The sequence below is a fragment of the Lonchura striata genome, unplaced genomic scaffold (assembly GCF_046129695.1).
Source record: "Lonchura striata isolate bLonStr1 unplaced genomic scaffold, bLonStr1.mat Scaffold_185, whole genome shotgun sequence".
Taxonomy (NCBI): Eukaryota; Metazoa; Chordata; class Aves; order Passeriformes; family Estrildidae; genus Lonchura; species Lonchura striata.
Genome location: NW_027461118.1, coordinates 105,155 through 130,008, shown reverse-complemented (window position 1 = coordinate 130,008; position 24,854 = coordinate 105,155). Strand labels below are relative to the sequence as shown.

General features: G+C 48.8%; 3 long non-coding RNA genes across 3 annotated transcripts; all 3 read right to left on the bottom strand.

Moving 5' to 3' along the window:
• Window positions 1-795: 795 nt before the first annotated feature.
• On the bottom strand, window positions 796-1,130 carry LOC144248569 (uncharacterized). The gene is made up of 3 exons (XR_013341850.1): window positions 1,056-1,130; window positions 936-977; window positions 796-849 (listed from the first exon to the last, which is right to left on the bottom strand). It is a non-coding gene; the product is annotated as an uncharacterized LOC144248569 (long non-coding RNA).
• An 899-nt stretch (window positions 1,131-2,029) lies between these two features.
• LOC144248573 (uncharacterized) lies at window positions 2,030-2,365 on the bottom strand. Its single transcript, XR_013341854.1, has 3 exons — window positions 2,291-2,365; window positions 2,170-2,211; window positions 2,030-2,083 (listed from the first exon to the last, which is right to left on the bottom strand). It is a non-coding gene; the product is annotated as an uncharacterized LOC144248573 (long non-coding RNA).
• A 12,047-nt stretch (window positions 2,366-14,412) lies between these two features.
• LOC144248568 (uncharacterized) lies at window positions 14,413-15,030 on the bottom strand. Its single transcript, XR_013341849.1, has 2 exons — window positions 14,962-15,030; window positions 14,413-14,716 (listed from the first exon to the last, which is right to left on the bottom strand). It is a non-coding gene; the product is annotated as an uncharacterized LOC144248568 (long non-coding RNA).
• Between the last annotated feature and the right edge of the window lie 9,824 nt (window positions 15,031-24,854).

Sequence of the window (24,854 nt, the reverse complement as noted above, 5' to 3'; positions counted from 1 at the left end):
TCTTTCTTTTTTAGGGCAAGGGGGCGCCACTACAAACCTCTTAACCTTTTCTCTGTTCACTCTATTTTTGTCTTTTTTTTAGCTGAAGCAGGTCTCTTGACTCACTGGCATCTTCCTAAAACACAGTCCCTCTTGATGGAGAAGATTTGGTTTAGGTTGTGGCTAACATGGAAAAGTCTAGCCAAAAGTCACTCCTTGTCCCCTTCCCATCCAGAATTCTTCCTTCCAACATTCTATCTCAGAGTCTAAAGTGTCTCTCTTCCTCTCTTTCAAACTGAGGAGGGGAAAGGAAAATTCATAAAGCTTTTATTTTTTAAAGAAGGGTTAAAAGTTTGAACTCCCAGAATGGCTCAATGCTTGGACATCTAGCAACTCCCACACAACTGGGCACCTTGCAGCAGCTCCCCCCGCTCTTCCTTCCTTGCGGCTTTCTCTCTCTCTCCTTCTTAAGAGAAGAACTCTAAAGGGAAGAAATGGAGACATCTCAGATTTTTTCCACCCTTCCATCTGCAGAAGCCAGCTCAGTTCTAGTCTTTCCACTATTCTTAAGGCTTTCAGCCTACCTTTCTCAGACTATAAGCTTCCCCTCCCCTACTCAACTCATAGCTAAGCAGGAGAAGGTCTGCACTGCACGCTAACTAAAACTAAAAAAAGCGAGTTCCCCTGGGAATTCTACTTTCAACCCCTCTATGTTCTCAGAAGCGTATCTACTTTCAATTAGTCAATATCTAAATTAACCTCTTCTTTCCAGAAAAAATTATCTTTCCGTGTCAAACCACAACACAAGCACAGGAAATCCAGGCCATCAGCTGTTGGTGACAGGGGCTTGGCATACTCTGGGTGGATTCCCTAAACACACAAACAAGAACAGATACATACAATTGCGCCAAAACCTGAAACCTGAGCACAAACAACTGCTTTGGCCCACTGCTCACCTGGCACACTTGGCCTTGACTGCTGCTATCTGCCTGGACCTCCTGAAAATAAAGGCAAAGAACACCGCTGTGACAAAGACACCCTTCAAGCATCCCCTGCAAATGCAAAAAATGACTGACCTGCTCATGGGAAAACCCTGACCCAGGACTGGGGCCCTTGGCCACAGATTTGAACTGTCAGCATCTGAAAGAAAGTTAGGACTGGTGTCAAACGGCTGCAGGACAACTTAACACAACTAAACATATTAAGCCAATCTCCCCATACAATCTAGAGCCCAACTACACCCTGCACTGCCAATTTCAAGTCCCCAGGACTTGTGTTGTTACAGGCTATGCAGCAGGGCAGAACAGCTCCAGGAAAAATACGTGCAGAAATCCACGACACAGGACAGGGAGAGAGAGCTTTTGAGGAGAAGAAAGGACCGAGTGACCCAAAGAACACACAGTGCACCAGAGACAAGTGACAGGACACACACCAGAACTGCTCTGCCCTGTGCACCTCAGCACTGTAATCAAAACAGACACTTTTTGCCTTTAGATGGCCTTAGGAGATGCTTCTTGCACATCCCTGCCCCCAAAGCTCATTCATAAGGCCCTCCCAGCACCCCACTTTCACCCCCAATGTGGGCCTGAGCCCTATACTTATCTCTCAGGCATCTGGGGATGAGAATCCACATCGCGTGCCAATGGAGGCTGCCTCGCCTGCGGGGAATGTCCAATGGTCACCAGGCTGTGGTCCCGCGCTCAGCTACAATCGAGAACACCAAACATCACTGCATGATCTTAGCTGCACAATGGACAAAACCCAGCAATCCTGCTACTCACCGTTCTCCTAAGAATGCTCGGGCCACGCACTTTGGCCAGGCTCGGAGGCTGCCACCGTCATCGCAGGGTCTGCCTGGGTTAACAAGAGAAAAAGTGACTCGGCATGGCTGAAACACGAGTGGACCTTGGCTCCCCCTCCCTACCTCGGCAACTCACCGCAACTCCTCAGCCATTGCCAAAGGCTCCCTGGATGCCATTGTGAAATACAAAATTTCAAGGCTTCATCTCAGAGTCCTAAAATACATCCAGAGAGCCCACAAGCACAGGAAATCCAGGCCATCAGCTGTTGGTGACAGGGGCTTGGCATACTCTGGGTGGATTCCCTAAACACACAAACAAGAACAGATACATACAATTGCGCCAAAACCTGAAACCTGAGCACAAACAACTGCTTTGGCCCACTGCTCACCTGGCACACTTGGCCTTGACTGCTGCTATCTGCCTGGACCTCCTGAAAATAAAGGCCAAAGAACACCGCTGTGACAAAGACACCCTTCAAGCATCCCCTGCAAATGCAAAAAATGACTGACCTGCTCATGGGAAAACCCTGACCCAGGACTGGGGCCCTTGGCCACAGATTTGAACTGTCAGCATCTGAAAGAAAGTTAGGACTGGTGTCAAACGGCTGCAGGACAACTTAACACGACTAAACATATTAAGCCAATCTCCCCATACAATCTAGAGCCCAACTACACCCTGCACTGCCAATTTCAAGTCCCCAGGACTTGTGTTGTTACAGGCTATGCAGCAGGGCAGAACAGCTCCAGGAAAAATACGTGCAGACATCCACGACACAGGACAGGGAGAGAGAGCTTCTGAGGAGAAGAAAGGACCGAGAGACCCAAAGAACACACAGTGCACCAGAGACAAGTGACAGGACACACACCAGAACTGCTCTGCCCTGAGCACCTCAGCACTGTGATCAAAACAGACACTTTTTGCCTTTAGATGGCCTTAGGAGATGCTTCTTGCACATCCCTGCCCCCAAAGCTCATTCATAAGGCCCTCCCAGCACCCCACTTTCACCCCCAATGTGGGCCTGACCCCTATAGTTATCTCTCAGCCATCTGGGGATGAAAGCACCCCGCTTTCATCCCCAATGTGGGCCTGAGCACTCAACTTATCTCTCAGGCATCTGGGGATGAGAATCCACATCGCGTGCCAATGGAGGCTGCCTCGCCTGCGGGGAATGTCCAATGGTCACCGGGCTGTGGTCCCGCGCTCAGCTACAATCGAGAACACCAAACATCACTGCATGATCTTAGCTGCACAATGGACAAAACCCAGCAATCCTGCTACTCACCGTTCTCCTAAGAATGCTCGGGCCACGCACTTTGGCCAGGCTCGGAGGCTGCCACCGTCATCGCAGGGTCTGCCTGGGTTAAGAAGAGACAAAGTGATTCGACATGGCTGAAACACGAGTGGACCTTGGCTCCCCCTCCCTACCTCGGCAACTCACCGCAACTCCTCAGCCATTGCCAAAGGCTCTCTGGATGCCATCGTGAAATACAAAATTTCAAGGCTTCATCTCAGAGTCCTAAAATACATCCAGAGGGCTCACAAGCACAGGAAATCCAGGCCATCAGCTGTTGGTGACAGGGGCTTGGCATACTCTGGGTGGATTCCCTAAACACACAAACAAGAACAGATACATACAATTGCGCCAAAACCTGAAACCTGAGCACAAACAACTGCTTTGGCCCACTGCTCACCTGGCACACTTGGCCTTGACTGCTGCTATCTGCCCGGACCTCCTGAAAATAAAGGCAAAGAACACCGCTGTGACAAAGACACCCTTCAAGCATCCCCTGCAAATGCAAAAAATGACTGACCTGCTCATGGGAAAACCCTGACCCAGGACTGGGGCCCTTGGCCACAGATTTGAACTGTCAGCATCTGAAAGAATGTTAGGACTGGTGTCAAACGGCTGCAGGACAACTTAACACGACTAAACATATTAAGCCAATCTCCCCATACAATCTAGAGCCCAACTACACCCTGCACTGCCAATTTCAAGTCCCCAGGACTTGTGTTGTTACAGGCTATGCAGCAGGGCAGAACAGCTCCAGGAAAAATACGTGCAGACATCCACGACACAGGACAGGGAGAGAGAGCTTTTGAGGAGAAGAAAGGACCGAGTGACCCAAAGAACACACAGTGCACCAGAGACAAGTGACAGGACACACACCAGAACTGCTCTGCCCTGTGCACCTCAGCACTGTAATCAAAACAGACACTTTTTGCCTTTAGATGGCCTTAGGAGATGCTTCTTGCACATCCCTGCCCCCAAAGCTCATTCATAAGGCCCTCCCAGCACCCCACTTTCACCCCCAATGTGGGCCTGAGCCCTATACTTATCTCTCAGCCATCTGGGGATGAGAATCCACATCGCGTGCCAATGGAGGCTGCCTCGCCTGCGGGGAATGTCCAATGGTCACCGGGCTGTGGTCCCGCGCTCAGCTACAATCGAGAACACCAAACATCACTGCATGATCTTAGCTGCACAATGGACAAAACCCAGCAATCCTGCTACTCACCGTTCTCCTAAGAATGCTCAGGCCACGCACTTTGGCCAGGCTCGGAGGCTGCCACCATCATCGCAGGGTCTGTCTGGGTTAAGAAGAGACAAAGTGACTCGGCATTGCTGAAACACGAGTGGACCTTGGCTCCCCCTCCCTACCTCGGCAACTCACCGCAACTCCTCAGCCATTGCCAAAGGCTCCCTGGATGCCATCGTGAAATGCAACATTTCAAGGCTTCATCTCAGAGTCCTAAAATACATCCAGAGAGCCCACAAGCACAGGAAATCCAGGCCATCAGCTGTTGGTGACAGGGGCTTGGCATACTCTGGGTGGATTCCCTAAACACACAAACAAGAACAGATACATACAATTGCTCCAAAACCTGAAACCTGAGCACAAAAAACTGCTTTGGCCCACTGCTCACCTGGCACACTTGGCCTTGACTGCTGCTATCTGCCTGGACCTCCTGAAAATAAAGGCAAAGAACACCGCTGTGGCAAAGACACCCTTCAAGCATCCCCTGCAAATGCAAAAAATGACTGACCTGCTCATGGGAAAACCCTCACCCAGGACTGGGGCCCTTGGCCACAGATTTGAACTGTCAGCATCTGAAAGAAAGTTAGGACTGGTGTCAAACGGCTGCAGGACAACTTAACACGACTAAACATATTAAGCCAATCTCCCCATACAATCTAGAGCCCAACTACACCCTGCACTGCCAATTTCAAGTCCCCAGGACTTGTGTTGTTACAGGCTATGCAGCAGGGCAGAACAGCTCCAGGAAAAATACGTGCAGACATCCACGACACAGGACAGGGAGAGAGAGCTTTTGAGGAGAAGAAAGGACCGAGAGACCCAAAGAACACACAGTGCACCAGAGACAAGTGACAGGACACACACCGCAACTGCTCTGCCCTGAGCACCTCAGCACTATGATCAAAACAGACACTTTTTGCCTTTAGATGGCCTTAGGAGATGCTTCTTGCACATCCCTGCCCCCAAAGCTCATTCATAAGGCCCTCCCAGCACCCCACTTTCACCCCCAATGTGGGCCTGACCCCTATAGTTATCTCTCAGGCATCTGGGGATGAGAGCACCCCGCTTTCACCCCCACTGTGGGCCTGAGCACTCAACTTATCTCTCAGGCATCTGGGGATGAGAATCCACATCGCGTGCCAATGGAGGCTGCCTCGCCTGCGGGGAATGTCCAATGGTCACCGGGCTGTGGTCCCGCGCTCAGCTACAATCGAGAACACCAAACATCACTGCATGATCTTAGCTGCACAATGGACAAAACCCAGCAATCCTGCTACTCACCGTTCTCCTAAGAATGCTCGGGCCACGCACTTTGGCCAGGCTCAGAGGCTGCCACCGTCATCGCAGGGTCTGCCTGGGTTAAGAAGAGACAAAGTGATTCGACATGGCTGAAACACGAGTGGACCTTGGCTCCCCCTCCCTACCTCGGCAACTCACCGCAACTCCTCAGCCATTGCCAAAGGCTCCCTGGATGCCATCGTGAAATACAAAATTTCAAGGCTTCATCTCAGAGTCCTAAAATACATCCAGAGGGCTCACAAGCACAGGAAATCCAGGCCATCAGCTGTTGGTGACAGGGGCTTGGCATACTCTGGGTGGATTCCCTAAACACACAAACAAGAACAGATACATACAATTGCTCCAAAACCTGAAACCTGAGCACAAACAACTGCTTTGGCCCACTGCTCACCTGGCACACTTGGCCTTGACTGCTGCTAACTGCCTGGACCTCCTAAAAATAAAGGCAAAGAACACCGCTGTGACAAAGACACCCTTCAAGCATCCCCTGCAAATGCAAAAAATGACTGACCTGCTCATGGGAAAACCCTGACCCAGGACTGGGGCCCTTGGCCACAGATTTGAACTGTCAGCATCTGAAAGAAAGTTAGGACTGGTGTCAAACGGCTGCAGGACAACTTAACACGACTAAACATATTAAGCCAATCTCCCCATACAATCTAGAGCCCAACTACACCCTGCACTGCCAATTTCAAGTCCCCAGGACTTGTGTTGTTACAGGCTATGCAGCAGGGCAGAACAGCTCCAGGAAAAATACGTGCAGACATCCACGACACAGGACAGGGAGAGAGAGCTTTTGAGGAGCAGAAAGGACCGAGTGACCCAAAGAACACACAGTGCACCAGAGACAAGTGACAGGACACACACCGCAACTGCTCTGCCCTGAGCACCTCAGCACTGTGATCAAAACAGACACTTTTTGCCTTTAGATGGCCTTAGGAGATGCTTCTTGCACATCCCTGCCCCCAAAGCTCATTCATAAAACCCTCCCAGCACCCCACTTTCACCCCCAATGTGGGCCTGAGCCCTATACTTATCTCTCAGCCATCTGGGGATGAGAATCCACATCGCGTGCCAATGGAGGCTGCCTCGCCTGCGGGGAATGTCCAATGGTCACCGGGCTGTGGTCCCGCGCTCAGCTACAATCGAGAACACCAAACATCACTGCATGATCTTAGCTGCACAATGGACAAAACCCAGCAATCCTGCTACTCACCGTTCTCCTAAGAATGCTCAGGCCACGCACTTTGGCCAGGCTCGGAGGCTGCCACCGTCATCGCAGGGTCTGCCTGGGTTAAGAAGAGACAAAGTGATTCGACATGGCTGAAACACGAGTGGACCTTGGCTCCCCCTCCCTACCTCGGCAACTCACCGCAACTCCTCAGCCATTGCCAAAGGCTCTCTGGATGCCATCGTGAAATACAAAATTTCAAGGCTTCATCTCAGAGTCCTAAAATACATCCAGAGGGCTCACAAGCACAGGAAATCCAGGCCATCAGCTGTTGGTGACAGGGGCTTGGCATACTCTGGGTGGATTCCCTAAACACACAAACAAGAACAGATACATACAATTGCTCCAAAACCTGAAACCTGAGCACAAACAACTGCTTTGGCCCACTGCTCACCTGGCACACTTGGCCTTGACTGCTGCTATCTGCCTGGACCTCCTGAAAATAAAGGCAAAGAACACCGCTGTGACAAAGACACCCTTCAAGCATCCCCTGCAAATGCAAAAAATGACTGACCTGCTCATGGGAAAACCCTCACCCAGGACTGGGGCCCTTGGCCACAGATTTGAACTGTCAGCATCTGAAAGAAAGTTAGGACTGGTGTCAAACGGCTGCAGGACAACTTAACACGACTAAACATATTAAGCCAATCTCCCCATACAATCTAGAGCCCAACTACACCCTGCACTGCCAATTTCAAGTCCCCAGGACTTGTGTTGTTACAGGCTATGCAGCAGGGCAGAACAGCTCCAGGAAAAATACGTGCAGACATCCACGACACAGGACAGGGAGAGAGAGCTTTTGAGGAGAAGAAAGGACCGAGAGACCCAAAGAACACACAGTGCACCAGAGACAAGTGACAGGACACACACCGCAACTGCTCTGCCCTGAGCACCTCAGCACTGTGATCAAAACAGACACTTTTTGCCTTTAGATGGCCTTAGGAGATGCTTCTTGCACATCCCTGCCCCCAAAGCTCATTCATAAGGCCCTCCCAGCACCCCACTTTCACCCCCAATGTGGGCCTGACCCCTATAGTTATCTCTCAGGCATCTGGGGATGAGAGCACCCCGCTTTCACCCCCACTGTGGGCCTGAGCACTCAACTTATCTCTCAGGCATCTGGGGATGAGAATCCACATCGCGTGCCAATGGAGGCTGCCTCGCCTGCGGGGAATGTCCAATGGTCACCGGGCTGTGGTCCCGCGCTCAGCTACAATCGAGAACACCAAACATCACTGCATGATCTTAGCTGCACAATGGACAAAACCCAGCAATCCTGCTGCTCACCATTATTCTCCTGAGAACGCCGGGCTCCTCGGGCCACACGCTTCACCCACGCTCTCCTGGCAGGGTCTGCCTGGCTGAAGAGCAGGCGAGGTGAGGTGGCGTTCCCAAAACTCGAGTGGACCCTGGTCCCCCTCACTAGTAGTTCCCCGACTTACAGCAACTCCTCGTCTGCTCCTGAGGCTCCCTGGTGCCACCTTCAAGTGACAAAGATCAAGGCTTCGTCGCAGAGCCGTGTGCCGCTCCCCGAATTCCCAGGAGAGCGAAGGAGCGGCTCTGCGGCCGCTTGCAGGGGGGACTCGCTGGTACACGAGTGGACTGCCTAACACACACAAACATGAATGGATACTGAGAGACACTACAACTGCAGGCACACAAATTCATAAATAAATAAACTAACAAAATCCAAAAATTCTACCAAAATATTAATTTTATTTACCCAGTATCCGAATAGATTGACAGAGACACCCTGTCCTATCCCCTCAATAAGACCTCTTAATCTATGCCAAAAAATCCTTGAAACTAAGATAACCCTGCCTGTATCGAAATAAAAAAAAAAAAAAGTCTTGTAAACTTTATAAATTCATTAACCTAACACATCAGAACCATAAAAATATTAAATTTTTATGAACACCAGTACGCATTACACACTACTCTCATTTCAACGTATAAGAGTAAAGCTATTCCTATTACTAACCTAACACAAATATCACAAAATATAGCAGTAAGAAAAGAAAAAAAAAAATAAACCTCACTAAAAATAAAATATAAAATTTTTATTTTAAGCAAAAAAAAAAATCATACATTCTAAACAGGAACTTCCTCAAAATCAAGTATTTCAATAAACCCAAAAAACTCTAACATATTTCAAACAACTACTAAAAAGCCAAAAAACATAAAACAATTAAGCAACCCACCACAACTATCTAAAACTATCTACAATAAACCTTCTTGAAAAAAAAACAACAAATACCCCTTACGACTTCAACAATACATCACCAGCAATACCAAACAACTCAAAATACTGTAACTCCCATCCAAAAAATGCTCTATAAACTGAAACACTAAAATTAATCTACAAAACCCACTCACCCTTCAACAACCTCCTCTAACCTACACACAAATCTAAAACAAATAAGAATTAACGATAAACTATCATACCTTAAATAACGCCACCATTAAACACTACTGTACCAGACTTACTATAAATCAAAAACCACAAAATAACACACCACTGTTAACATTACCAATATTTTTCTCCATTCCTCTAACAACTGAATACAAACCTCAATTTACCTTCACTTGAAAAACATACAATACACCTACAACCAACTACCCCAAAAATAAAAACACAATCCTACCATCTAGCATAAATTCATCCAAATGAAACTTAAAAAGTAAAACTCCAAAACATCTGTAATAATCCAACAACATTAGATGAAAAGTATAACAAAAATATTTTTAAAATCATCCAAATTCTTCTAAAAGACTATTACACCACCAAAAAAAAAAAAAAAAAAAGGAATATCAAAAAGCCTACTGAAAAGATCCAATTCCTAAAAATAAAACAACAAAAGAAACATCAAATTCCCACCAATTTCATCAAAAACAGCCAGAATGGCTCCATGAGCCAACAAAAAGAACCCCAACCTATAAGAAAATGCCAAACCACCTCAGAAACAAACAATAAAACACAGACAAAAATGTCCTCTACCCTGCCATCAATGCCACATAAAGCAAATAAATTAACTGTTATCATACAGGACATCCATATAAAAAATCTCAATCGCCCTAAAACCTTAAAAATAATTACAAATTAACCCCAAAATAAAAACTTTAATCTCTAACAAAAGAAACCCAAAAACAAACAACAGAAACTAAAAATACACCACCATAGAACCAACTACCAGCAAAAAAAACCCCAAACTACTCTTTTTACTACCAGTTGTTAGTGAGGCACATCACAAAAATGAAACAAAAATAAAAAATAGCCCTATAGAAACCCACAAATCACAAAACCCCCTAGAAAAAGAAGTCCAACCAACATACTAAACTTCAAACCATACAAGAGACCCTGAAAGCTACTAAAAATGAAAACCAGATCTCTACACTAACTCAAAGAGTAACCAGTACTCTGCTAAGTTATCTTTAAAAACCAAAGTAATAAACGATATTAAAAAAATCTAAACCACTAGACAATAAAAAGCACCCAAATAAAAAACTACCTAAAAAATCCACCGTATAAATACACAAGTTCCTAAAAAAAACCACTAATAAAAAGCAACCAACAAATACATCAAACTAAAACAAAAACTCAAATAAATAAACTGAAATTAACAACCAAAAAAATTACTCCTAACTCAATAAACCCATAATGCCTCAATCCATCAAAATACAAATACCACCAAGAAATAAACACGTCACCAAAAGATAAATGTAACCATAAACGATAACTCCCAAATTACCGGTAACAATATAACATCCACGACAATTAAACAAACCAAATGAATAAAACCTCTATAAGAGAATTTTTAAAAAAGCAATACTCAACATTTAAAAAAAAACCCTCACTAATTCACTACAGGACACTACCTCAAACCCACCAAAACTAACACTACATACTCGCGCTAATAAAAGCCACCACAACCTAATTAAAAACCAACCCTGTACTTCATGCTACGACCCATAAAAACTATTGTAAACCTTAAAAAAAATATCCTTTAAGAAGATAACAACAATTATATTTTTATAATATAAAAACAACGAAAAAAAAAAATCCAACATATCGCACAAAAAAAAAAAAATCCAACAACAAACTCAATCCAAATAAACCCTTGTCACAGCACCTGAACCAAGAACCGTAACAACCAACAAGTACACCGTGACCCTTCTCATACACCAACTACGACCCAATAAACTCGTCAGGAGCGCCTCAAAAGCAGCGCAGCGAGGGAGGCTGGAAGAGGCGGAGCCGCGCTCCCGGCCCCGGGCGCAGCGCGGCTCCGGCAGGAAAGCGGCTCCTCCGGCAGGCAGAGGCGGCGCCGCGCCGGCAGACCCCCGCCCGCTGCCCCCGGCCCGGCGGGGCCGGCACCGGGCCCGGGGGGCCCCGGCGGCGCCCGAGCCCCGCGCCCGGAGCGGACGGAGCGGCGGCACCGGCCGGCACCGGCCCCGCCCGCGCCGCCTCCCCCGCCCGCCGGCCCGGCCAAAGCTCCGCTCGGCTCCGCACGGCTCGCACCGGCGCGGCTCCGGCGGGCCCGCGGCAGCCCAGCCGCGCCCAGCTCCCCTTCCGCCCCGGCCAGCCCCGGCACTGCCGGCAGGGCTCCGCGCCGCACCCTTCGCTGCCGGGCCGGGGGCAGAAGAAGCGCCCCGAATGCAGCGGCACAGCCCGACCCCCGCCCTGCCAGCGCTGCCACGGCTGCAGCTCCCTTCCTCTGAAGCCCCGACTCTGACGCCACGCTCCGGCGCTCACCTCCCTCCAACAAGGGAAAAGAAATGTGGGATCCCCTTCAACTGCGTCCCCTAGAAGAGCAGGAAAGAAGCGGCTTGCCTCAAATGATGGCAAAAGGGGGCTTCTTACCTCAATCCAAACCCCTTAAAAGGCGGGACCACAGGACTGCCCCCTCCAATTCAACCTCAGGATGACGAAATTTCAAGGGAAAGGAGAAAAGTCCCGGCTAAAAAAGCGCACCAGCTCACCTGCTCGGCTGCTGCTTCTCGGCACAAAGGTTTGTCCCTCGGCTCCTCCTTTGAGCAATGCTCCACGAATCCAGGTGATCCCCCAGACCCTGTCCAAAGCACTCACCGTCCTTCCAAGAGACAGCCCCGAGAGCCCCTCATAAACTCCTCTCCTCCAGCAGCTCCGTGCAAAAGAGATGTGAGGAAAACCCCCTAAATCAGCCGCCGGAGGAGCCGCCCCCTCCTCATCATCCTCTCAGCTCACACCTGTGGCTGCTCTGAGCCCTCATCATCTTAACAACTCACACCTGTGGCTGGTCTGAGCCCTCATCATCCTAATAACTCACACCTGGGGCTGCTCTGAGCCCTCATCATCCTAACAGCTCACACCTGCCGCTGTTTCCACTCTCCAAAAGCGTCTCTCCGTCTCCAGCACACAGCCCACTTCTCACAGATACAGATTCAACAGAAATCTGCTACGGCTGTCGGCTTTTCTTAATCCACCTGGTTACACAATTAAAACACATACATGCACTGATGGTGATTGAAAGAAAGCTTTCCCCTGGAGAAAACAGTCCTTTTGCTGGCACACTTTGCTACACCTTCGGAAAAAGCAGAATCGGCACCGACTCCTAAGACCCCTGCCGAGGAACCCAGCCCTGCTTGGGACACCCAAAGCAGCAGACCTCGAAAAAGGAGGGGAAAAGTCAAGCTTGGAGTGGAAAAAGAGGACAGAAGTACAGCAGCCTTTAAAAATGCATGCACGGAGCAATAGTGGGAACCAGACATATTTATTCTTTCCTTGCTTTCTGTGATGATATAAATAGGAAGTAAAAACACGTTAAACAAAAGGCAGAACTAGGATTTTACAGGTCTTTATTTTGGCAGGCTGCATGACAAACGCCTCTTCCGGGACTGCGACACGTTTGGGGGAATGGCAGAGAACGAAGGCAAAAGGTGCCGGGAGCCCTTTCTGTTCCCTTCAGCCCCTGCAGCTGCTCCGCTGGTTTCAGGGCACTTGCTTGGTTCGTTCCTAGAGAAAAAGGCTAGGGCATGATTTTCAAAACTACTGCCCATCCACAGTCAGAGTTTCCTACATTCCTGGGTACAAATGAGTGGATAGAGAGAGGGCTTCTTTCCAAAAGAGGTTAGCCATAGCTTCCTATTCTTTACCAATAGCTGTGAAAACGAAACACTTGCCAGGTTTTGGTATTCTACACACACCCCTCCCTGGGAATTTTGGGGCAGCTTTGGGTCCCTCTGCGGGACGGCACCCAGCGTGACCCCCTCCCCTCATTCGCCACCCACCCGCTCCTCCACCGCAGTGTGCGTCCCTCTCCTGGGGACCTTGGGGTGCCCCAAATGCCATCAGAGCCCCGAGGCTTCAGCCCCTAACCCTGACCCCCGAAGAAGGCACAGGGCGAATCCAACTGCCCCGGACAGCAGCCCAGCACTCCCTTCCAGCCCTTCCCACACCTCCATCCCCCAGAAAGGGACTCCGCCGCAACAAGAAAGGGGGGGACAGCCCCCAGAAGGCTCGAAGCTCCCGCCCCGCCTCGCTGTCGCGGGCCAGGGGCAGAAAGAGGGAGCGGCAGAGGCGGCGGGGACGCGGCACGGCCGGCACGGCACGGAGCGGGGGCCGCTCGCAGCGCGATGCCGGCGGAGCCGCAGGTCCGGCAGCGCCGGGGCGGGGTCCGAGCGGCGCGGGGGATCCGCCGAGAGCTCCGGGCCCGTGCGGGGACTCCCGCAAGGCCCGGGGGGCGCCGGGCTCCGGCCCTCGGGGCTTTATTCTCCGGCGCCCCGAGCCCCGCGGCTGCGGGGGAAAGAAGCGAAGGGGCGACGGGAAGAGAGGAGGGAGAGCGGGACATGCGAAAGGGCGGGGAGGGAGGTCGGGCTGCGGAGGAAAGCGGGCGGGGAAGGGAAAGGCCGGCAGGGCAGCAAGAGGGACGGGGCACAGAGGAGGGAGAGAGGGGGAATGGAACGGAGCAGCGGGGCAGGGACAGGACAGGACAGGAAGGAGCCGGGTTTGGGGGGGACACGGAAACGGGGGAAAGAGAGGGTACACTCAGGGGAATACGGGCAGGAGGATGGAGCGGGAGAGAGAGGGACAGGAGGGGGATCCCTCCCAGCGCCCCGGCGCCGCCCCAGCGCCCCGCCCGGCCCGGGCTGCTGCGCTCGGCAGAGCTCGGCTCCGTTCGGCTGCACTCGGCTCCTCGGCCAGCTTCGGCTACTGTCGGCCACGCTCGGCTATTTCCGGCCGCATTCGCCTCCATTCGCCTCTTCGGCAAAGCTCGGCTCACCTCGGCTGAACTCGGCAGAGCTCGGCTCCGCTCGCCTCCTCGGCCCCTTTCGGCCGCTTTCGCCCACGCTCGCCTAGTCCCGCCCGCGCCCGCCTCCATTCGCCCATTCCCACAGCTCGGCTCCCTCCGCCCGGCCCCGGCTCCCTCCGGCTCACACATTTCCTCAGGGCACCTCAGCACAGGGCACACAAACTGCAGCCCCTAAAGGCTTGCGGCTCTTTCAACACACACACTCGTAACTCAGCTCTCGGGACAGAGCTGATGGCCCCTTTAGGACAAGAACAGTTGCACGTAAAAGCAATTCCCTCATTTTAAATCTCCTTTTTATTGACCCCCCCCAAAATCCCATCCCTACCACAAAGAATGTGCAGCTCCGGTGACGCTATTTGTACAAAGGCCCTGGGGCAGCACACAACCGGGATTCCACGGAAGAAAGCCCGGTTTGCATTGCAGAGGTTCTCGCTCCGGCACTGCCTGTTTGCAGCTGGGCTCCGCTTCCCTCATGGCCACATCCCCGAACGATGTGCCAGATTTCCCAGAGAGCTCCCAGTAAAACTCAGCTACAGTCACTGAGCAGAAAATCCTTTGGGCTTTAGTTCCACCTCTCACCTGTTCCGAGCGCTGGGAACGCGGGTTTTGGTCCCACATCGCAGCAGCAGGGATGGATTAGGGTTTTGTTTTGGTTTGGTTTGTGGTTTTTTTGTGTGTGTGTGGGTTTTTTTTAAATTAAAAAAAGGGTAATAAAAACAAACCATGTCTGACATAAATGTCTTGAAGTGCCATTCAAGCTTTTTAAACCCAAGCAAACCGTCCTAATTCCCAAGCCCAGTCTTCTATTCATACTGGCTACTTACACCCCAGTGTAGGAAGCTCTGCAGCCTTCTTCTCCTGTCCTGTATTAGACAGAGGATGGATATGAAGGGCACACACGCAGTCTTTTTGGTTCTTCAAAAAGATAAAAATGCCTGTAATAAAAATTACAGAAGTAATATTGTTTCTCAAAGTGTTCCAGAAAAGGGAATTTGGAGCTTTAATGTCCCACTGAGAGATGTTGAATAAAATCTTCCCCCTGAGTTTGCACCCAGTAATAAAATACTGATTTGTTTTTTGACCAGGCAAGGTAGGTCTATAGGAGAACAGCTCAGGAGGCTCTCATGGCTCACGGCGATGAGGATGGAGCAGGGCAGAACGTTAAAGGTGAAGTGTCAGTCCCCTGAATTAATGCCCTGATGGAGCCAATTTTTTTGCTAAGAGACATAACAGATCCTTCCCTTTGTTCCCCAGTTTCCAAGTCACCTGTAATTCGTTACCTGCACCAACCTGCCGCAGCTAAGTGACAAATCCAGCTCCTGTACTCCAAGCCACGTGTCCCTGACGTGAAGGGAAGTCAGGGATACAGAATCAGCTGTGGAAGAAAGAGAAGACAAAAATCAGAACAGATATTCTTCTATTTCCCCACAGGATCACCAAGCCAAGCTGCTTGCTACCTCTCCAGGACTATGTTTAAAAAGAGTTCCCTAACTCTTTTCTTAGCCTGAAATTCCGGAGTGGCTTTGCCCATGCAAAGCCAACGATCCTACTCACAAGAAGGAACAAACCAGCTTCCTGTTAAATAAAGCACTTGGAAATATGAGCTGCCACGTGGAGCTGGGTTTTTAAATATCACAAATAAACTTAACAAAAAATTATTCCTGACTCAAACCCACAATGCCTCAAACCATCAAAACAAAAATAGTTCTGGAATGACAGCTACACCTCTGCAGACCACAGCACAAAAATAACACTAAAGAATTTCTGACACCTTCCTTTTGAAGATGCTCTTACAGCATATTATCATAGTAAAGGGGCATTCCCTACATCTCTAACCAGAACTAGAGCTAGAGCTATCAGTTACTTTCACATACTCGCATGTCTGTATGGTGGCCTTAGGAGAAGCTGGCAACATCTCTTCTGGTACCACACCTTGGAGGCTCAGATTGAGTCAAAAGCACCACTGAAACCAGCGTGCCAGGAGCTAACTGAATAATGAAAGTCATTTTCTCCATTTCTGTGACAGAAAAGCCCTCCATTTGGACAGCATTATTTGCAGCCAATTATTCTGCTACTTCCAGCAGTGCTCCAGGGAGCTGTATCACTTCTCCGCAGAGCTCAGGAGCTGTTCATTAGGTTGATCTCCTATAGTCTCCAGTTCTTCCTTTTGCTTGCACAATGTGCACCCTGCAGTGCCATATGACAGGAGCTTTGAGTGCTGTCTGTTGCTCTGTATTACCCTCATAGGACTGAGGAACCCGTCCCAGCCAGGGAAAGAACAGCTTTTGATTCTTGGATTAGGACACAAAGTGCCACAGTTTAATCTAACAGTGGGAGGAATAAAGAGGAATACCTGGCATACTTAGAATTCCACCTTAGGGCAAAGCCCAAGTGACACTGCCCTACAGCAGGATTTGAAAAATTCAGGGTCCATCTCCTAATAAATACATTTTGGCAAGAACCTGCACGATTCTCTTTGACATGTATTTCTCCTTTGTAATGACTCAGTGCTTGGTCTCTAGGACTTCCATATCCCTGACACACTTGCACTCGGATTACTAGCAGGAGGATCACAAACTTAGGTAGTCTCATATCTGTGCAGCATTTAAAGTCAAGGAACACTGGGCTTGGTCAGCAAGACGTCCAGTTTTACAATTTTCCATCACAGCTGCCTACACCTTTTAACATAAACTCGAAAAAGAGACAAAATTCCACCCTACCACTGTTGCAATAGGGAACTGAACTCTGATTTCAGACATTTTCCTCCTGCTTGAGCAGGGACATTGTACAAGATGACTCCACTGGTGGGTCCCTTTCAACCTTAATAATTTTGTGATTTCCAGGGTCTTCAGAGCAAGCCTGCTGAGTTTATAATGTTTTATTTAATTAAAAAAGCTGGAAGTGCAGCTCGAACCCTGAAAGTCAAAATGCGTTTATTCCTTACTTACTCATTACCCCCCAAAGTAGAGCTGCAGCTCAGCAGAGAGAGGGACTTCTGTGGACACTGCATTTGTCACCTGTGACTAATTTAATTCAGCAAGCTCTAAACCCCAGGTCAGCCTGTTCCATTACAGCATCATCAGGGCAACTTACAAGAACTGAAGCCAACTGAGAGCCCCTTCATCCCAAAGAGGACAAATATAAGCCTTTTACTTCAGCTCAGCAGAACTCTTAGATCATCCTAACAAGAGGTAATGCGTCCCAGCAGGTGTCAGTGAACCCAACCTCTTTAAATACTCATTTAACCCTACCTCAGCTGGTAATCAAAGTCGTGGGGGTGAGGCTAGGCTGAATTTCTCTTTTCTGTCCTTCTCCAGAGTAGTCCTAGTGAAGTGGCCTTGGACTCTGTTTTCTGAAGAGCCTAAGTGCTGCTCATGAAAGCCTCTAGGAGATTTTTCTCCTGCTGCTGCTAGAGCTGTGACTTTGAAGAACTCACTCCTAAGAGCTGGAAATGTAAAAGTCAATTGGATGTGCTGGGCTGCAGTGCCCCAGCGCCCCAGGACAGGCAGTGCCCCTCACCGTGCCTGTGAGAAGGTGAAGCCAACCCACGCCAGGTGCCTGTGCTGGACAAGTGGGAACACTGAAGCCAAGGCTGCTTCCTTCTTGAGGCTTTCTGAGGTGGCTGCTAGGAGAATTTCTCTTAGGCAGTCACTCTCTCGAACCCAGTCTCTCAATAACCTTCTGACACAAATAGAGGAGGATTTTTGTTCACTATCTCCATGTGTGCAAGGTAGGAAAAGTTAATTAATTGCCAGCATACCAGAGGATTCCGCCAGAGGAATCCTCTATACCAAGGCCTTCCATCAGAGCAGAAGGCACTAACCACGCAAAACCTCCAGCGGGAAGGATCCTAGCAGTCCTCTTCTTTCCTCCTTTGCAAGAAACTGTGCTTAAACATTCCCCAGTAATTAAATATGCTTATGACTCTTAGAACATTTAAAGTTCCTTGAGGGAAGAAGGCGTGTAGAGGCACTATATGATCCACTGTGTTTGTTACGTTTGGGGTTATGTTATATATTCTTACGTAATGGTTTGAAACTTATCTTTATCCCTGCACCGTGTCCTTAGAACAAGGCTGTGAACACTCTTTTTCTCCAAATACAAGAATAATTGAGGAAACAGAACAGTGTTTGTCAGAAATAATGAGGGTAGAGACTGAGGGTGCCAGCATGCTGACTTGTACCACCTTAGGACACTTTTGGAAGTCATCACTCCTGTAATATACTGGATCCAATTTCAGCAAGAGCTCCACTCTCTCCTGTGGTTTCCACAGGGCCAAATAAGGCAAGAGCTCCTTGAGACTGAGGGCTCCTCATGCCCTCCAGCAAGGAGAGGGTGGGCAAAGACCCATCGGTAGGAAACAGATGATCCTCAGACTGAGCAAGTTGCTAACATCCTCTTGAATGTGCTGTGGAATTGTGCAGGCATTGCCATGGCCAGGGAGAGAGCAAATGGATGCTCTGATAATCTGCAACCTAAATTTAGCTGCAATTCCAGAGGGACAGTCTGATAGCCTGTTCCTAAGACATTTCATTTCCTGGACCTCAAAGATCCCCTCAGCCACTGCAGCTGCATTCTCAGGGTATATCGTGCGTTTCAGGCAGTTGGTGTTGGGTCCCTCCTCACTGATTCTGCCCCACATCTTGTGTTCCCAGGCTGAGGTGGGAAACTTGAGTGTAGAAGCAATTATTTATCTCTGCCTAAGAGAGACTTCTGAGTATGATCTAGCTTAAATGCCTGCTTGTAGGGCAGGCTGCACAGCTGAACTTGCCAAACACGGAGAAGCTAAACAGGCACCAAACCCTTGGCTTATTTCTGGGGGAGGCCCTCAGATGGCTTCTGAGCTTCTCCAATCTACGCTCTACAGGGAGTCTGCACATCTCTCCAGCAATTGAAATCTTGAGCAGGGAAGCAGGCTGGTAGCAAAAGACTGAGCTAACACATAGCGAGGCCAAAGGAAACCGAGTGTCAGAAGCACAGCTTTGAGTCCAGAAACACAATCAAAGCCCGGGGAAGAGTGTGGCAAATGCTGGGGTCAGCAGTGCAAGTACAGGGCAAGGCTGGACGGTCCCTGAGCAAAGCACCGGGCACTGCCCAGACCAAACCAAAGACCAGAGTCTAAGCAGGAATACAGGGAGATTTCCAGGAGCTCTGCTGGGCTGGGATAGGCTCCCATGGTAAGCTGAGAGGATGGAGACTCGGCCCCCAAGCTACAGCCACTGGGACAACTCTCCATCACGGGGCCAGGGAACTGTGCAGGGCACAGACTCACCTCATCCCCAGCACTGCTGTCCCCGGAGAGCCCGCTGGCTCTCTGCTCCTGAGAAACACTCTCTTCTCGCAAAAATCCAACTCCCTCACCACCTGCATCTGCTTCTTCTTCAGTATTGCCCGCAACCTTCATTTCTGCTCTCTCAAAGCACTGTTCATCTCCACCTCTTTTTCATCACAACACCTTTCAGTTGACACCTTTGAAGTGAAGAGGCCACTGAATTCTACCATTACAGAGTAAAACCACTCAGTATTGACACAGCCAGCTATTAGTTTTAATCCTCAGTTCTGCATTCCAAGGGATACTTTTGGAAACACACTGAAAACTCATAAAAATATGTGGCATTCACTGGAGCCAGGGCTCACTTCTGCACTGTGCCTTGGCACAAACACGCTCCATCACCTGTGACATCTCTCCTGCATTGACCATCGTTCAAAGCTTTCCTGCAGGGGCCTGACGGAGCAACAGGAGCTTGCTGAGCTTCTGTCAGGGCAGGAGCATAACAGGGTGCAGATCCTGTCCTGACCCCACCAAAGAGGGGTTTTTCCTGCATTCCTTCCTGCTGTGACACTCAATGACAAACATCCTCTGGGCCTCTATGTTACCAAATACAAGTACATGCCAACGTTTAGCGAGGACAATTTCAGCTTTCCCAATCTAAACTTTCCATATGATGCAATGACACTGTCACTTATTTACTGAGAACCCCAGCCCACATAGCCTAGAGAAGTGTCTGTTGGCTCAGAGCAAGCTTTAGGAGCCTGGAAGAAGTTTGTTTTGGTTTAGATGCCAGGCCCAAGACTGCATTTGAACTCCTGTCTCCCCACCAGAGGTTTCTAACCCATCCCCCGTGTCACACGTGCAACACCAAATTCAGCAGAAAAGCACTTCTGGGAGCAGCTTAGGAATGGAGGAAAGTATAGTTATTATAAATGTTTCATGTATCTGTATGTAAAGATAGATAAATAGATAGCTAAATATGTACAGACATCTGTACACCCACCTACACCGGTATCTATATGAAGTCCTTTTTAGACCCCTCCCCAAATTTGTAAGTGATTGGTGCTTATAGAGGCAAACAAAATGAACTTTTAAGTTAAGCCAACTTGGGTGGCTATTTGTGTCACAACAGTCTCTGAAAAAATTATGACAGCACTTAAAAGTCACCAATAGTAATAATAATAACAACAGTAATAAAGTATTTTGCTGCTATTTTGGCAGCTTATGCTGCTTCTTGTACTTACTGCTCAATGCCTTGCTATTTCAGTAGTTCACTATGAAGCAATAAAGCAAAAGCCTTAAGGCTGGCTTGCTTAGCTTACAAGAAGCTCTGTTCCAATTTGGAGAAAAAATAAAACTTGGAGCATTATCAGTAAAACAGAGATTCTACCCATACCCATTAAAAATGCAGTATTTGCTCTGCAGACCTGCAAAAACTTACTTTAAAAGGTTAACTGCGACCTTTCATAAACCCAGTCTCATTTTAGCAGAAGAGTTTCCTGCTTCTCTGTGACTGTGAGATGTATCTATTAAGTTCCTTTCAAAGGCCTTGCCTGACCTATTCATTTTGCAATTGAGAGCCAAAATAGCTCAATATCAAATATCTGCAAGCACCTTAGTACTTTTGGAAGAGTGGAACTGCTCGATCAAATCCTCACGCTGACCACACTGTTTCAAAATGCAACAATTAATTATGTCATTATGTCTCCATTTGGAAAGGATTATAATGTAAAATTAAGACAAGAGCCTGCCCTACTCTGAAGGCATGGGGACAATGGGGATTTGAGTCCCCAGTATGTAACTACTGTTGCAAATGGAAGACATCTATCAAGAACAGAGACGTGCGTTACTGCACGAGATACAGTGCCCAAGTCCCAGACTTCATTAACCTTAATTAAATGGTTTTGAAACCAAAATTTTTCCGTAGCAGTTCAACTGCATTAAAAGAGCCCTCCCTCTCTGTAAACGGTTTTGATACATAAACATGCAAGCACTCCCAGAAGGGCCACATCCTTAAGGACTGCTACTATATATTTACTTTATGAAGACACTGCCCCATCTGCTGGGTCAGCCACGCACACGGCCCCACTGCTACGCTTGAGTGTGGCACTGGAATAAAACTTTTCTTGTGTTCAGGAACAAAACCCCGTCAGTCAAATGCACAATCATTCCAGCAGCAAGTAGGGATGCACCAAACTGCTCGGGTTTCCATCCCTGTTTATTCTGGAAACTGACCACAAACTCCTACGGAGATTTTGAAGGGCACAAGGGCTTCTTGTGAAAGCACAAAGGAAAGAATAAATGACTAAACTGGTATGTTCAGAAGAATAGGTGGGAGGTTTGTACCTAAGCACGTAAGGCCACAGCCTCCTTTTTCAACATGTACAATCGTAGAATCAGAGAATGGTTTGGGCTGGAAGGGACCCCAAAGCTTTTCTCATCCCATCCCCTGCAGGGACACCTTCCACTAGAGCAGGTTGTTCCAAACCCCATCCAACCTGGCCTTGGACAATTCCACGGGTGGGGCTGCCTCAGCTTCTCTGGGCAACCTCTGCTAGGGCCTCGTCACCGTAACAGGGAAGAATTTCTTCTGTATATATATTTCTTTAAGCTTTAAAGTCCTAAAGCAGAGGCCACCTCAGGCAGGCATTCACGGATGTAAAGGGTCCTTCTCAAAGGTAACTGTAAAACATGTTCAATGTTCATTAACCTTTCATATGCTGCTCACCAATTACGGAGTGCTTTGAAGAATTTTTAATGAACGTAAATTTTAACCAAAAATACTGCAAAGCCATTATTAATACTGTATGTAGGCACAGGGTACCTGACTTGTAAAGCTGCCAGGAACCTAAACTCTTCTGATAAGATTTGCCACATTTTTTTCTTTAAATAAATACATTTTAAAAAATCATCAAATGTCCCTGCTTTATTTCACCGCGGCAACGAAATAAGCACAGTCTCAAGTCTGTGCTTCTGTTTCCTATTACATTAATTTCTCCCACCCTGTTTCTCCCTCAAAGCAGTGAACGTGCAGGCAAGTAATCCTGCCATTGCTCCAGCTCTATGGAGGATACAAACCTGCCTGAAGCCTCTGTCCCTCTGCTACTAGGCAGTCACTGCTGCACCCAGGCTCTTTATTCACGGTTGTAACAGAAATACTTTCATTTTTTTTCTCTTAAAAAGACACCTAACATTTCACCAGATGGTATCAGCACTTCCAAGTGCCTGTAAACCAGACTCCCCAAGCCCAGCCCATTAGCAGCTGCTCTGTGAGTGGCAAAGGAATCCAGAAATTAATCGCCTACCTTACACCGCTTCTCACCTGGTCTTGGCTACTTCCTTTCCTCAGGCTCTGGCAAGAAACCCAGACATGAAGCAATTCCCCAACCACAATGACAGCCATGAAAACTATTTAAGCTGCTGACAGTTCGGCTGTATCATTGGGCAGTCTGACTGAATTAGCACAGAGAATTTTAGGCTCCCCACACTCTTCTGAGCAGAGGTAGGGTGCGTTATGTTCCTGTCTTGTGGAAACCTGGCACGTGGCAGAATGGGAGTTGGGTTTGTGCGTCCTTTGCTGCTTACTCCTCTCCTTACCCCCAAAAACTGGACGTGGAGCTGCAGACATCCTTTTTACCTTTGTACTGGGGAACAAAGAGGTGGCAGATCCCCACCATTAATAGCCTGTGCAGACAGACCAACAATGAAATACAACTGTACTGGGTTTGCAAGGCAAAGCTTTGGTAGCAGGGTGGGGGGCAGAGCGGCGGCTTCTGCAAGAAGCTGCTGGCAGCTTCCTCCATGTCTGGCAGAGCCAGTCCCTGGCAGCTCCAAAGATGGATGTGCTTCAGGACGAGGCTGAGCCCATGAGAAATGGTGGTGGTGCCTCTGTGATCATGTGTTTCAGAAAAAAGAAAAAAATAAGTTTCTGCACAGTTGTAATTGCAGCCAGAGAAGAGTGGAGTGAGAGTACGTGAAAGGAACAACTCTGCAGACACCGAGGTCAGTGAAGAAGGAGGGGGAGAAGGTGTTCCAGGCACAGGAGCCTGGTGAGGCAGCTGTGCCCCTGCAGCCCATGGAGATCCATGGGGATGCAAAGATCCACCTGCAGCCTGTGGAGGAGACCCATGCCAGAGCAGGGGGATGCCTGCAAGGAGGCTGTGACCCCGTGGGAGGCCTGTGGAAGGAGGAGCCCCTGCTGGAGCAGCTTGTCCCTGAAAGGCTGTACCCGTGGTAGGGTGGCCCACGCTGCAGCAGCCTGAAGGGACTTTCACCCACTGGAGGGACACAGACTGCAGCAGTGTGATGGGGAGTGTTGCCTGTGGGATGGACTCGCACTGCAGCAATTCACAGGGATCTGCTGCCTGTGAGACGGACTCATGCTGCAAAAGTTCATGGAGAACTGTCTCCCATGGGAGAGACCCCATGGAGCAGCAGGGGAGCGACTGCTTTCCCTGATGAACTGATTGTCACCTCCATTGCCTGTGTCCCTGCACAGATGGGGTAGGAGGTAGAGCTGGGAAGGAGGGTGTGGGAAGTTGATGTTTTTAAGGTTTTATGTTGTTTCTCATTATCCTGCTCTGACTATTTAGCCATGAATTCAATTAGTATCTCTAATAAGACTCTCTTTCGCCTGTGACAGTATTTGACGAGCGATCTCTCCTGGTCCTTATCTCAACCCTTTTTTGTATTTTCTCTCCTCTGTCCAGCTGTGGCGGCAAGTGATAAGAGAGGCTTTGGTGGGTGCCTTGCATCCAACCTACTACATGGGAGCCTGCTCCTGGATCATGGAGCACCTCCTGCCCCACTGCTCTGGGAATTACAGCCTATTGGAAAGCACTTGCTAGCACAGCACTATGTAGAACAAAGATTAAATATTCCTCTTAAGCGTTTCTGATAGCCACCAGCAGAAGAATGACATATTCACCACCCCATCCAGCTGCCTCGAGATGTTGGCAATTGGTGGGTTACACTGATGGAAAAAATATTTACCCTAAAAATCCTGCAATGCACCAGAGCAGAGAACTAAGCACAGAACTCACTCACAATGGCTGGAGACAAAAGAGCTACAGCTAAAGCTATCACAGCCTCTAGTCATCATGCACACCCTAAAACATGTCTCATCTATGGCAAGAGACCAGAAACAAGCCTGGCTGCTGGCTGTTCTTGCTCTCCAGCTGATTCTCATTGATGTTTGCCTTACATAATCCCACTTCAGGGCCTTAGCTGGATTTCCATCTGGCCATCACTCTCTCATGGCTGATTCCTTCCATTTTAAACCTTTGCTCCATCCCTGTGACATCTGCTGTTTTGTAATACCCCACACCCATCCCGAGCGCCTCCTTCAGTCCGTGGACAAGCCCCCTGTCATCTGCTGAGCTCCTCTGCCACATAAGCCTCTCTGCATTCACCTTCACCAGAGGCTGCTTCAGTTCTGGCTGGACA